A 16,395-nucleotide genomic window follows, 5' to 3' on the forward strand; every position below is an offset into this window, starting at 1 on the left:
TTTCAATTTAATTCTGCTCATTCACTTACTTGATGGATGGGTCATCTTCTTTTTTAAATGTTGTTTTTTTGGGAAAAACAAGAAGTTATTCAATCTTAGATAATATGCTGTATACTGATTGATATTAAGTTATTTTTAAGATATCTACTGAAAGATTTGAGCATTACTTTTTTCGAATACTGTCTTAACAGTCATAGGATCCTTCAAAGCTGTTTTACGTGTACATTTTTAAAGGTTCTTACCAATTGTGTGAAACCTACAAAGAATATTAGATCATTGAAGACATTTACATATGCATAGTGCCAAACGTTGCAGGCACCAAAGAACATTGTTTAAAACCAATAAGTGTGTTTTTGCTTCTAAATTAGAATTAGAATAATTGCAAACAAACATAAATACAACAAAGTCTTATTTAAATTTTAAAAAAGGAATTAATCTATTACATGTTAGTTAGAAGAACAAAGTTTGGTTCCACATGTTTTCCGGAAGGCCGCAGTCATGGATAGTTTAAATTCCATCAACAGGACACTTGATTTAACTTAATGAAGAATTAATTAGACAAACCAGGTACTGGATGATGAATTGCTTAAATTAACACATTGACAAATGTAAAACCATTACTTATTGTGCTGATATTATTTATATTTCTTCTAATATTCGTGCATTTGTCAGCAATGCCTACTTCCCAGACCACTAGCTCTTTAATTCTAATTTTATCAGGTGCCTAAAACATTTGTACATTACTTTGTCTGCAGCAGTACAATCATTTCAATATTGGCTACAAAGCCGCTTGATTTTAAAAGCATAGCAGATCAATGATTGATTTATAGACTTCAGGATATCGACAGGACAGCTCATTTTTGCAATTGGTGTGGTATTGATAATGCAAACTTATATTGATCTCTTATCTGGAAATACAAAAACAAAACTTTCAAGTAATCCAGTATCACCTCAATTCACAGAGCCACCAGATATAGATTTCTGAACAGTACCCACAGGTCTCTGTCTGACAGAGGCCTCTGACTGACAGGAACCAGCAGGTTCAGAGTAGCCCAAACACTTCGGATAATCCACTGCAGATATAAAATGTAATAGGCCCTTGAATATGTAAAAAGTATTTAATTAATGAAATCTTTATATTATATTATAAATTATATATATATATATATATATCTATATATATATATATCTATATATATATATATATATATATATATATATATATATATTTATATTATAAAATTTTGTTGCTGCCATTTCAAATTTTTAATGCAATTTTCTAGTACCTGAAGAGAATGAAAGATTAGTGGCGCTTGATCCTATATTTTGTCGTTCACCCCATTCACTGACCATACCAGCAGGTGACCAAGGCTAGCCTGAATGTAGCGCACGCACACACATTCACTCACACTCACTCACAGAGAGTAACAGTATAATCACATCCCATTCAGGGTGTATGTTGTGGTCTGTAATTACAGAGTAGAAGTGTATCTGAGTGATAGCTGCTCGAAAAAATATGTTCACTCATTCTCTTCAAGCAGCTGCCATTGTCTCTCTTGCTCTTTTTCTGTAATGCCCTAGAAGTCTAACCTGTGCTCTTGGAGTGTGACTGACTATGCGCAGAGGGAATGTAGATCAGTTTGTGTAATTAGTTATGAAGGTGGAGGGAGTAAGACTGAGCAAGAGAAGAAAAGATAATGAGCCAATCTGATGGAGGAGCATGAACAAAGGACTTCACACACTGATGCTAGCTACCACAACACACCCTTAGCCTGCCACCTTTACAATCAGACCATTCATGCTTGCATCTATAAAAACATTGTTGATTATATAGATGCTTAGCATTTTGTGGTAGTTGCTAAATTAATCATTAATAAGGTGCAGTTTCTACCCTCACAGGCAGGGGTGTTGGAATGCGTGTAATAGTGGACATGACTAACTAGAGTCCTGCCTTCTTTCTGTTGGATATATGTGCGTGTGTATATATATATATATATATATATATATACGTGGAGATATACATTGCCCTGCGATGGACTTGCGACCTGTCCAGGGTGTATCCTGCATTCTGCCCAATGACTGGTGGGATAGGCTCCAGTACCCCCCTCGAACCCTGAGGGAGAAGCAGCTTGGAAAATGAATGAATGAATGAATGAATGAATGAATGAATGAATGAATATATACTAATCAGACACAGCAGTGCTGCTCGAGTTTTTAAACACGTCAATGTCACTGACTAGAGGAGCAAACTATGCAGCAGCAGATGAACTATAGTCTCTGACTTTACATCTACAAGGTGGACTGAGAAGGTAGGAGTTTCTAATAGAGTGGGCAGTGAGTGGACACAGTGCTTAAAAACTCAAGCAGAATTACGGTGTCTGATGCACTCATACCAGCACAACACACACTAACACACCACCACCACATCAGTGTTACTGTAGTGCTAAGAATGATCCACCATCCAAATAGTACCTGCTCTGTGAGGATCCATGGGGGTCCTGACCACTGAAGAACAGGGTAAAAGAGGTCTAGCAAAGAATGCAAGAAACAGATGGACTACAGTCTGTAATCGTAGAACTACAAAGTGCTCCTATATAGTAAGTGGAGTTGATAAAATGGACAGTGAATGAGCGTAGAAACAAGGATAATGTCATATATAATGCCAGATCAGTGTGTGTGTGTGTCTGTGTATATATATATATATATATATATATATATATATATATATATATATATATATATATATATATATATATATATATGAGCAGCACTGCTGTGTCTGATCAGTGAACATGTCCAAATTGCACCCAATTGTGTCATCCTTACCTGGTGTCTTGTGACTTGTTAGAGTTACAAGGTTCCAGGTGTGAATGGGGAGCAGGGCTGTTAAATTTGATGTTTTGGGTACAATTCTCTCTTATTGGCCACTGGATATTCAACATGGCACCTCATGGCAAAGAAGATGTGAGAAATAGAATTGTAGCCTAGGCTATAAGAAGATTGCTAAAACCCTGAAACTGAGCTATAGCACGGTGAACAAGCTCATACAGCGGTTTTCCAGGACAGGTTTCACTTGGAACAGGTCTCACCAAGGTCGACCAAAGAAGCTGAGTGCATGTGTTCAGCGTCATATCCAGAGGTATGCTTTAAAAAAATAGATGCATGAGTGTAGCCAACATTGCTGCAGAAGTTGAAGAAGTGGGAAGTCAGTCTGTCAGTGCTCAGACCATACGCTGCACAATGCATCAACTCGGTCTGCATGGCTATCGCTGCAGAAGGAAGCCTCTTCTGAAGCTGATGCACAAGAAAGCCCGCAAACAGTTTGCTGAAGACAAGCAGTCCAAGAACATGGATTACTGGAACCATGTCCTGTGGTCTGACGAGACCAAGATAAACTTGCTTGGTTCAGATGGTGTCCAGCATGTGTGGTGGCACCCTGGTGAGGAGTACCAAGACAACTGTCTCTTGCCTATAGTCAAGAATGGTGGTGATAGCATTATGGACTGGGGCTGCATAAATGCTGCCAGCACTAAGGAGCTGCAGGGATACATGAATTCCAACATGTACTGTAACATTCTTTTTTTTTGATCAATTATTTATTTATTTTCATTATTTTCCACCTATAAGCAATAACATACATTACAGAATAAAATCAAGAATGGGGGTGATTGTGTACACCTCCCACGAACCCCCCCTCCAGTGGCCAGTTCAGTCAAAAACAATGTTAAAAACAGTGAGCAGAGATAAGATTAGACAAGTTCAAAGCAGTGTTGTAAACATGTCAGCAGCATTCTCCCAAGCCATTAGTGTCTTTTCCTTAGCGCCATGAATGCGGGCAGTTGAAAGTTCCAGGTTGACAACGTCAATACAGAAAAGAATCCATTTTCCCCTGGCTCAGGGAATGTTGGGGTTGCCAATGCAAAGCCAGTAATTTTTTGGCTGCAGTTGCGCCAGCCATCCAGACTTTCTTTTCTGTGCTGTTCAAATTACAACAGGAGTCATCATTCAGAAGAAAAAGTTGAGGTGACATTGGGATTGTGGTTCCCAAAATTTCTGACAAAGTAGAAGAGACTTTAGACCAAAATTTGTGCATCTTGGGGCACTCCCAGAACATGTGCAAAAAGGTACCATATGCACCATAAGAACAAAATGTACAAAAAGGAGAAGGGATAAGGTGCATAAAATAACGCTTCCAAGGTGTCAAATAGTATTTAAACACAAAATGATAATGGATTAACTGATGATTTGGATTTTTTGAGGAAGAGATATTGTTCCAGACTGTTTGCCAATCAATTTGATCATCAGAAAGTTTGAGTTCTTTTTCCCAGATTGTCTGAATTCCTAATGGTTTGTATGTGGTTTGGAGTAGTGTAATGTAGATGGCTGAGACAAAGCCTCGTGTTTCCATATTGCCATAGAAAAAATTATGTAAAGGGTGAGGAGACACAGGAGAATTCCAGGGAACCCTGTATGTTTTCATGGCAGCGCGCAGGCGTAAATAAAGAAAAAAAGAAAAAACAGGTAAATTGTAAAAAGATTGTAAGTCCTGGAATGGCTGGAGACCAGCCTCACCAATGACATCGCCCAGAGTGTTAATTCCATTTTGTTGCCATGTAGGAAAGAAAAAGGTTTATTGGCGGTAAGGAGTTTCTAATTATGAAAAATCGGGGAGTCTTTGTGCCACTTGGAGGTGACATTTGTCATTTTTTCTACATCTCTCCACACGGAAAGTAAGTTGCTAATGACTGATTCATATTTCAATGTACAGTTCTTGAGCAAAATATTAGAGTGAATGAAATCTTGTAGTCTATGGGGAGTGACTATAGATTCTTTTACAGGGCGCCATGAAGTCTTTACGTCAGGGTTAAGCCACACCGTTAAAGCTCTGAGGACAAAGGAATAGTAGTATAACTTAAAATTCGGAATTGAGAGGCCACCATCAGTTTTGCAACATTGTACATTGAGATATTTATATCTAGGTTGTTTACCTCTCCACAAATAAAACAAAACAGTAGAATTAAGTTTCTTCCAAAAATTAGTTGGCTGATACGTGTTTGAAATGTGTCTGTCATCTTATTCCATTTTTTAGATCATTGCTAACCTGTTCCAATATATGATTGTAATTGAATTGTACGGTCTTATTGAGAGATGGGTAAATTTCTATACCAAGGTATTTGAAATGTTCCACCACAAGGATTGGTAATTGAATATTGAGCTTCCTCATGGGTTCATTCAGAGGGAGTAAAGCAGACTTGGTCTTATTTACTTTGTAGCCAGAATGACTGCCAAATATATCCAAGATAGTTAATAAATGAAGAAGAGCTTGAGGGACATCGTTAACAAAAAGCAAAATATCATCTGCATACAGAGAGATGTAATGCTGGGTATTAAGGATTCTAACAGGAGAGTAGGTACTGGAGAGGCGAATTGCCTGTGCAAGTGATTCAGAGGGCAAAACCGGGGAGAGACAAAATGACAAAAACGACAAAAACGACAAAAACGGGGAGAGTGGACAACCCTGCCTAGAGCCTCGTAATATTGGAAAAAATTATGAAAATTTTGCACCAGTGGCCGAAGGGTTGGAGTACAGAACTTTGATCATGTTTATGAAGTTGTGACCAAGACCCATTATTTCAAGTACACTCCATAGAAAATTCCAATCCTAACGATCAAATGCTTTCTCTGCATTGAGTGAGAGAATGGCACATGGTGGTGCTGAGTTGGGAGTATGATCCAGCACGTGAAGCAATCTCATCATACATTATCTGAAGAGAGACGAGATTTAATGAATCCTGTTTGGTAACAATGTATTAATTTAGACATATAGGCTTCCAGTCTGCCAGCTAATATTTTCGCAAAAAGTTTAATGTCAGCCCCAATTAATGATAGAGGATGATAACTAGTATGTAAAGTCGGATCTTTTCCAGGTTTAAGGAGAAGAGAAATCACAGCTATATTTGCATCCCTATGAAAAGAACCCAATTCAATTGACTTATTAAACATGTCTAATAGAAATGGACCAATTTGTGGGAAAAATGTTAGGTAAAATTCTGGGGGGATCCCGTCAAGTCCAGGAGCTTTTGATTTTTTCATGGCTTGTAATGTAGTTTTTATTTCGTTCACTGTAAGTGGTTGGCCTAGGGTTCTTCTGTGGATAAAGAGGGCAAATTTAAATCCCTAAGAAATAATGTGTGATCATTGTGATATGGACCAGGTTGGGAATGGTATAGTTCTTTATAAAACTGTTGGAAGATAAGATTAATTTTGGAAGAATCTGTGATTAGGTCACCCAGGGGAGATTGTAAAGTATGGATGTCTGAAAAACGTTCACTACTACGTAGTTTTAGAGCAAGTAAATGGCTTGGTTGGCTACTGTGAAAATAATAATACTGTCTTGTTCTATGAATTAAAAATTCAGAGTGTCGTTTAAGAATTGAATTAAGCTCTTTTTTAGCCAGTTCTAATTCAGTTGCAACTGATTTATCAAAATTATGTTGTCAAGAATGAGATAGGGTAAATATTTTATATTCAAGGTGATTAATTTTAGACAATTTTGTTTTAATTAAGTGAGAAGCAAAAGAAGTAGAATAGCCCCTAATAAAGCCCTTAATCGCTCCCCATAGAAATTGATCATTTTGAACAGAACCATAGTTAAAATCTGTAAATTCCTTGAATGAGGCACAAAAATCAGAAATGAATTTCGTGTTTTGCAATAATGTAGTGTTAAGACGCCATTTGGTTGCGCGCTGTGACAATTTGAAAAATGTTATCTTTGCAATGTTAGGATTGTGATCCGACAATGAGAGCGGACAATATCAGCTGAATGTGTCATTTGTAGCAGAGAGGAAGATGTCAAAAGAACATCAATTCTGGAGAATGATTTATGTCTGGCAGAGAAATAGGTATATTCTCTGGAGAATGGATTTAGGGCGCGCTATACATCGATCAAAGTGAAATCGGAGATAAGGTCGTTCAGAGCAAGGGTGGATTTAATTTATATATCAGAGTGATTTGCGTTCGAGCGATCTAACGAGTTCTTAGGAACGGCATTCATATCTGCACCAATGAGTAACAGAGAATTGAATTTAGAGAGATATTTGGATAGAGCTACAAAAAAACTCAGAGTCAAACACAGCTGGAGCATAAACTGAAACAAAAGTGAGTTTTTTACCACCAATAATCACCGTAATGTGAGAAAATCGACCAGATACGTCAGCGCCTGTGTGAAGGATTGATATATTCAATTTCCTACGCAAGATAATTAATGTGCCGTTATGTTTTTTCTTAGCAGAGGAATGTGCTGCCACCTTAAAATATTTGTTTGACATTCTAGCCGCATCGGTGTGTAAAAGGTGGGATTCTTGTAGTAGAGCGATATCTATTCTTTTCCTACGCAAAATCTCTAGGCAGGAGACTCTCTTTGAAGGCGAATTCAGACCCATACATTCCAGGACAATACTGTTACTACAGACATAAGTGATTATAAAAACTAGGATGAACAAGACAAAATAAACTTGGAAAAATAGAAAATATATCTGTAATGCTTGGGAGATTACTAGTAAATAAATGAGATACTGTCTTAAACACCAAAAGGAACTGGCCAGAGAACAAACAACCCTGGGTGCCATAAAACCATAAATCCCATATTAGAAAAGTTTTTAACAAACCCCTCTGGAACAGGGAGAACCCAAGGGAGAACTTTTTTCTCCCCGGCTCCAGACCCAACGTATAGATGAGCCGTGACACGTTAGCTGGCTTAAGCCCAGCAGCGAGAAGTCGCACCGCACCCCTGATATTACAGAAATATCGACCTCATATTGAATATCAAAACGTACAATGGGGAATAATAAAATAAATAAATAAAAAACAGGGTCTCTCCCCAAGAATCAAACTTATAAAATTTCAAAACCAAAGAAGGTAGATATAACAGAGGTGGCGAATACACAATGTCAGAAAACTTAGGAGTTACATAGGGCTGACGATTGTTCCTAGACAGAAACTGCAGCCACTCAGTACCTGAGATGGTGACTTTCAGCTGAGCTGAATAAAGCAAAAAGCTTTCAATACCCTCTGCTCGGAGAGACTTCTGAAGTTCTTTTAGAACTGAAGTAACTATAATCAACGAAGAATCGAAGATTAGAACCCGAATGGGAGATGGGACCGCTGGCCCGGCTTGCTTTCAGGAGACGCTGCCTGTCCTGGTACCGCATGAGTTTGAAAATGAAGACGCGTGGGGAGTTGCGTGAGTCATTCAGACTTCTATAGACACGGTGAGCTCTTTCCACTTCCATGTCGGTGGTGACCAGTGCTGGAAACCACTCTTTGATAGCCTTTTGAATAAAGCCAGTGGGGTCGCTACCTTCGGTTCCCTCCACCAAACGTTGTTGCGGCGGGAGCGGTCCTTTAGGTCAGCCAGCTTCTTCTCCATGGCCTCGAGAAGTGAAGTATGTTCATTCAGCAAACTTTTCTGCTCGCGTTGTTCGCCTAACACCCTCGATATAAGTGCCAACACTGGTTTCATCTGGGCTGAAAATTCATCCCGAATCATGGAGAGCTGAGCCTTAAAGTTTTCCGCTAGTACCTCAATCTGCATCTGGAGTAAACTGGCCTGTTTTTCCAATGACTCGGCTAGCAGGTCCGCCATTTTAGCGAATTCAGGTGAGTCACTTTGCCTTTGTTTTTTCTTGATTGGGGAGACGACTGGAGAGGGAATTGGTCTTGATTTTGCGGTAGACATCTCAGCCATCCTGTCACCAGCAAAAAGATTCAAGTAGAAATATTAAAACGTCAAAAAAAGAACAGAAAGCGGGGAAAGGTGCGAGAGCTCTAGCTGCATGCTGCCATCCCGGGAAATCGGTCACGTAGTCTCCGTACTGTGACATTGTGAAGCAGAGCATGATCCCCTCCCTTCGGAAACTGAGCCGCATGACAGTTTTCCAACTCAATAACGACCCCAAATACACCTCCAAGATGACAACTGCCTTGCTAAGGAAACTGAAGTTAAAGGTGATGGACTGGCCAAGTATGTCCCCAGGCCTAAACCCAATAAAGAAATACAACCTGAACACCTTTTTTGTTGTTATGCCCCTGCTCACAGGGGTATTGTTTTACACAAGGGGCCACACTTCAACATAATCATTTCAACTTAATCAGAATGTTATTGATTTAAATATCATGAGCAAAAATAAATGAATAAATGAAGCAAAATTAGCAGACCGTGCTTGACAGCCACAAACATAGGTGTACATTCAAATCAAAAGTTTGAACACAGAAGGGTTCTCCACACTGTAGAACACAACAACAACAGCAACAACAAAACAGCACTATGCAAAAGTAACATATCCAGGAAAAATTTGGACCATCATCTTCCGCTTCTCCGGGGTGTGGGTTGCGGGAGCAGCATCCTAAGCAATGAGGCCCAGACCTCCCTTTCCCCAGCCACTTCCACTAGCTCCCTGGGGGGATTCCGAGGCGTTCCCAGGCCAGCTGGGCGATATAGTCACGCCAGCGTGTCCTGGGTCTTCCCCGGGGTCTCCTCCTGGGTGGACTTGCCTGTGACACCTCCCAAGGGAGGCGTCCAGGAGGCATCCTAACCAGATGCCCGAACCACCTCAGCTGGCTTCTCTCGACGTGGAAAAGCAGGGGCTCTACTCCGAGTCCCTCCCAGTTGACTGAACTTCTCACCCTATCTCTAAGGGACAGTCCAGACACCCTGCGGAGGAAATTCATTTTGGCCGCTTGTATTTGCGATCTCGTTCTTTCGGTCATTACCCAAAGCTGATGACCATAGGTGAGGGTGGGAACATAGATCGACCAGTAAATCGAGAGCCTTGCCTTATGGCTCAGCTCTTTTTTACCACAACAGACCAGTAAAGAGCCCGCATCACTGCTGACCCAGCACAAATCCGCCTGTCAATCTCCTGCTCCCTTGTACCATCACGCGTGAGCAAGACCCTGAGATACTTAAACTCCTCCACTTGAGGCAAGAGCTCATCCCTGACCCAGAGAGGGCTCTCCACCCTTTCCCACCTGAGAACCATGGCCTCGGATTTGGAGGTACTGATCCTCATCCCGGCCGCTTCACACTCGGCTGCAAACCGATCCAGCAAAAACTGAAGTTCATGGCCTGATGACCCCAATAGGACAACATCATCTGAAAACAGCAGCGATGTGACCTTGTGACCATCCCCTGACTGCGCCTAGAAATTCTATCCATGAAAATTATGAATAGAATCGGTGACAAAGGGCAGCCCTGACGGAGTCCAACTCTGACTGGGAATGAGTCTGACTTACTGCCGGCCATGCGAACCAAACTCCTGCTTTGTTTTACAGGGCCTGAATCGCTCGTAGCAAAGAGCCATGCACCCCGTACTCCCGAAGCACCTCCCACAGAATACCCCAGGGAACACAGTCGAATGCCTTCTCCAAATTCCAGTACCCTCCAGAATCCTGGAGAGGGTAAAGAGTTGGTCCAGTGTTCCACGACCAGGGCGGAACCCGCACTGCTCCTCCTGAATCCGAGGTTCGACTATAAGCCAGACTCTCTTCTCCAGTACTCCTGCATAGACCTTACCAGGGAGGCTGAGGAGTGTGATTCCCCTGTAGTTGGAACACACCCTCTGGTACCCTTTTTTAAAAAGAGGCACCACCACCCCAGTCTGCAAATCCAGTGGCACCGCCCCCGATGTCCACGCTATGTTCAAAAGGCGTGTCAGCCAGGACAGCCACACAACATCCAGCGCCTTGATGAACTTGTGACGGATCTCAACCACCCCTGGAGCCCTGCCGCCAAGGAGCTTTTTTACTACCTTAGCGACTTCGGCCTCAGTAATGGACAAGCCTATTCCCGTGTCCCCAGTCTCTGCCTCCTCACTGGAGAATGTGTCGGTGGGATTGAGAAGGTCCTCAAAGTATTCCTTCCACTGTCCAATGACGTCTTCAGTCGAAGTCAACAGCACACCATCTCCACTATATACAGTGCTAGTGCCACACTGCTTTCCCCTTCTGAGTCACCTTCTGAGACGGTTTGCCAGAATCTTTTCGGAGCCGACTTAAAGTCACTTTCCAAGGCCTCACCAAACTCTTCCCACACCCGGGTTTTTGCCTTGGCAACGACTGAAGCTGCAGATCACTTGGCCTGTCAATACCTGCCAGCTGCCTCTGGTGTCCTACAGGGCAACCATGCCTGGTAGGACTCCTTCTTTAGCTTGATGGCATCTCTCACCTGGGGTGTCCACCACCGGGTTCGAGGATTACCGCCCTGACAGGCACCAACTACCTTGCGACCACAGCTACAGTCAGCTATACATTTGGGTTTGCCTGGTCTGACCGGCATCTTCCACCTGATCCAACTCACCCCCAGGTGGTGATCAGTTGACAGCTCAGCTCCTCTCTTTACCGAGTGTCCAAAACACATGGCCACAAGTCTGATGACACGACTACTAAGTCAATCATTGAACTGCAGCCTAGGATGTCCTCGTGCCATGTGCACTTATGGACATCCTTGTGTTCAAACATGGTGTTCGTAATGGACAAACTGTGGTTTGCACAGAAGTCCAAAAACTGAACACCACTCGGGTTCAGATCAGAGAGGCCATTCCTCCCAATCATACCCCTCCAGGTCTCACTGTCATTGCCCACGTGAGCGTTGAAGTCCCCCAGTAGGACAATAGAGTCTCCAGAAGGAGCACTTTCAAGCACCCTTCCCAAGGACTCTAGGAAGGCTGGGTACTCTGAACTGCTGTTCGGTGCATAAGCACAGACAACAGTCAGGACCCGTTCCCCAACCCGAAGGCGTAGGGAAGCTACCCTCTCGTCCACCGGAGAAAACCCCAAAATACAGGCGCCGAGTCAAGGGGCTATGAGAAAGCCCACACCTGCCCGCCGCCTCTCTCCATGGGTAACTCCAGAAAAGAATAAAGTCCAGCCCCTCTCAAGGAGATTGGACCCAGAGCCCAAGCTGTGTGTTGAGGTGAGCCCGACTATATCTAGCCGGTATCTCTCAACCTTGTGCACCAACTCAGGCTCCTTCCCCGTCAGTGAGGTAACATTCCAAGTTCCAAAAGCCAGTTTCAGCAACCGAGGATCAGAACGCCAAGGCTCACGCCTTCGGACACTGCCTTTTCCACAATGCACCGAACCCCTACTACTGCCCCTCCCATTGGTGGTGGGTTGATGGGAGGGGGGACTTATGTAGCTCCTTCGGGCTGGGCACGGCCGGGCACCATGAGTGAATGCCCGGCCACCAGACGCTCGCTGGCGAGCCCCTCCCCCAAGCCTGGCTCCAGGGTGGGACCCCGTTAACCCTGATCCGGGCAGGGTACACAAGTCCTGTTTTCTTGTTTTCATAGGGGTGATTATGGATCACACTTTGTCTGGCCTGTCAACTAGGACCAGTCTGCCATGGGAGACCCTACCAGGAGCTTTTGCTCCAGACAACATAGCTCCTAGGATCATTCAAGCACACAAAACCCCTCCACCACGATAAGGTGGTGATCCATGGAGAGGAAATTTGGACAACATATTTTCAATAAACAGTTTTTATTGTGTCCCACCTTTGTCCGACCTTTGTCTTTATCACAGCTTCTGTTCTTTCTGGGAGACCTGTTTTCAATTTTTTAGAGAAATCTTATGGATATTTTTAAACACTTTCAAAATTCAGTCTTAAATCTTTTAATTCATATTATTTGTATCATTTTTTGGAAAATTATTTTTCACTTTTTTTCCTTGGATTTTGTCCTTCCCTATTCTCCTCAGAAATATATCCTTCAGCCATTTTAGATGCACATGAAAAAGAAAATTGAAGGGCAGATAAGGTCTGTTTGAGTAGTTGCTTGTTTAAATGTCCCTTTGAAGGGGAATATAATGTCACTGAAACCCTTTGGGTATGGATTTTGTTGAGAGAACAACTCACTGATTTTAAGACTGAAAGAATGAAAGAGCAAAAGTGGCAGCACATGCTTGAAAGAAAAAAGTGGGCAAATTAAATACTGACATATTTGATATTAGTGTTGGAGGATTCTGTGTAATTCTCTATTTTTTTCTGTGGAAAGGGAATGAGAAACTTTGTCATGCTACTCTAACCACAGGTGTCCCTTTCACAGAGGTGTATTTATGCTGCTCATTGCATAACCCTCAGCCATTATTATATAACCAAGAGGACCTGAGGGGAAACAGGGAGAACTGGACTGGACAGATAGAATGATTATAATCTGCCCCCTCTGGACATACGCTGACACGCGTCCTATTCTGGTTCAGATTAAAACTTTAACAACTTGTACTTTACACTGTTAAAACTTATCTGTTAGGTCTAATCAATAAAACTGAGCATGAATCACTAAAGTCTTCAGAGTATTTCTTATTTATGCATACCAGAGGTCAGTGACTTCTGTTAAATAGTTTTTTAATGTATTATGAGCACCAGTATAACTAATACTTGGTCCAGTAGTGCATAATCAAAATAATTAAGTTAACTTTTGCTTTGCACTGTAATAATACTTACATTACAACTAAGACCCAACCTCATGACTATGATGTAAGAAAAATAATATTTTCATGTACTTTTGCCCTGCCCTGTGATGGACTGGTGACCTGTCCAGGGTGTATCCTGCCTTCCGCCCGAAGACTGCTGGGATAGGCTCCAGCATCCCCCCGCGACCCTGACAGAGAAGCGGCTTAGACAATGGATGGATGGATGGATGGATGGATGGATGGATGTACTTTTGCCATTCCATTCAGAAACTGGGAGCTGACAGTAACCACCTGATCACCTTTATTACAGTATTACAGCCTGAACTTGACAACACAAAACATCATACTTAATGTCAGAAACTTGTAAAATGCAGCCAAACCTAACCTTTAACATGAAGATAACATGAAAATAACACAATGTGAAGATAATTAAGAAAAATAAGAGTTACATGTCATGCAGTATAAAATTTAACAAATGAGTAACTTCGGTCAGCCTGATAGACTCTTTTAACACTTCTGGATTTAACAAGGCTGAAGCCACCATGAAGCATCGGAGGTGTTTATAAATGACAATGTTCTTATAAATGACATGTGCTTAAAAACATGTTTACATGCAACAATTTACATGCACTTGAGCAATCAGATAATGGGAAAATTACAGGTCTACATGAGCCATGCAATAATCAGATTTCTGCTTTGGAACCAGCCAATACACTCACAGAAGATGTGACATAAATGTATCATAAAACTCAAACTCAAGCGGCTTTTTTTAAACATTAGTGGTTGGAATGTCATAGTAGGTAACATTTTTGACTTCTACACTGTAGACTGTAGAAGGCAAAGGTTCAATCCCTTCCTGGGTAAGCACCCTACACTATACCAATAAGAGTTCTTGGGCAAGACTCCTAACACTTCACCTACCTGTGTAAAATGATCAAAATTGGTCACTCAGGATAAGAGCATCTGCCAAATGCTGTAAATGTGAAATGTTTGACTTTAGTGAAAAATATGAATGAACATCATCCAGAAGATGAAGAGCAATAAATCCTTCATTTTGTCAAACATGTAGTTGGTTTCAGCATTACTTCAAAAGTGTTTTGTTGCTGTCACATGGGCACTGTGTTAAACAGTGCTTTGTATTTCCAGAATAGCGGTCTGCTTTCACATATGTGCAGACTAAGAATAATGAAAGAAATCAGAGTAAGTGTATATATGCACTGAAATACCCAACTACTAAGCTGACATCCAGCTCCATCCATCCATCCATTTTCTAAGCTGCTTCTCCGTCAGGGTCGCGGGGGGGTGCTGGAGCCTATCCCAGCAGTCATTGGGCGGAAGGCAGGATACACCCTGGACAGGTCGCCAGTCCATCGCAGGGCAGACAGACAGACACAGTCACTCACACACTCACACCTAGGGGCAATTTAGCATGTCCAATTGGCCTGACTGCATGTCTTTGGACTGTGGGAGGAAACCGGAGAACCCGGGGGAAACCCACGCAGACACGGGGAGAACATGCAAACTCCACACAGAGAGGACCCCGGTCACCCGGCCGGGGGCCAGGACCTTCTTGCTGTGAGGCAACAGTGCTACCCACCACGCCACCGTGCCGCCCACATCCAGCTCCGTTTCTCTGATTTCTTAATCAGATTTCTAGGCCTTAATCTGATCTACAAACTATTAGGTTATAGTCTGAGCTAGGTGCTACACATCAAAGATGAAGGGAGAGAAGCCCCACAAGCTTGAGATTTATTAAAAGCTCTTAAGTTACAATGGTAGTGTCTTGAATTTCACTCTCCTTTACTAACTGTGTGGTTCTTTGAATTTGCAGCTGCTCTGTGTTGTGTGTTCGTGTGATCAGCAGTTTACGCATACAAAGGTATTCTAACATTAATAGTAGACCAGTGGTGTAGGCAGAAATATATTTTTGAGGAGGCCTGTGAAAAAGTGGGTAGGCCAACTTTAGTTATACAATCTCCAAACCTGTCTTGTTTCTTAACATCAGGCTGTAGCCTATGGCGGACAGCAGGGCAATCATCATCCTACCTATTCCAACACCTTGTGGTAATATAAAACATTCATTTTCACAGAGAGCCTTGTTTGACAAGGACAACAAGCTTTTCTTCAGGAATTACCTGCATAAATATAAAGGCATAATGACAAGTTACACAACAAGATCAGCTACCGTTAGCTGATGTTTACCAAAATATCATTAATGTGGTGCAGGTTTGGAATAAAGTTAGTGAAGTCAGTTATACCTCAGTGAGTGTGCTGACATGTGTTTAATAATCTGATAACTGCAAAAAATCAGATTTTGTCAGTAATTGCTGATGCAATAGTAGTTTCTTGAATTTAACTTCTGCCCTATAGTCACATAAACCAATAACAAAACTGAGTACACAGAGAATGCAGAATTCACATAAGCCAACACTACACCTGCATGTGTCTGCTCACCACAGAGTTAAAATCGGACAGTTGAGATGTTGAGGAAAAACAACAAATCTTAAGCAAACATAAAACCTAAACCTAATCATCCTTTGGTTAAATCAGACTGCCATGGTGGGTGGAAGAATTGTTTATGGACCATTTTTATCTTACCATTTAAATTTGTTTTTGGCTTTAAAATTACTCTGCTATATCTAGGATGGGAACTTTCTTTTACAATTCTCCCAGGTAAATTTTTTGACTGCAGCTGGAACTGCAATTTGAAACACTGGCACACTGATAAAGAACTGAAAGCCTGGGGCAATGAGGAATAGCAGTCATGGTGGTAAGCAGCGATTGGAGGGCTGAGAAAATAAGATGGAGCTTGGGATTGGGTGATTGAACTATGCCTTGCACATTCAGGAATAATGGGGAGAGCATAATGATTTTGATTGGTCATGAGGTTCACTCTTGTACGTATATGGAGGGTTGTGTGAGATG

This window comes from Pygocentrus nattereri, chromosome 25 (assembly GCF_015220715.1).
Source record: "Pygocentrus nattereri isolate fPygNat1 chromosome 25, fPygNat1.pri, whole genome shotgun sequence".
Classification (NCBI taxonomy): domain Eukaryota; kingdom Metazoa; phylum Chordata; class Actinopteri; order Characiformes; family Serrasalmidae; genus Pygocentrus; species Pygocentrus nattereri.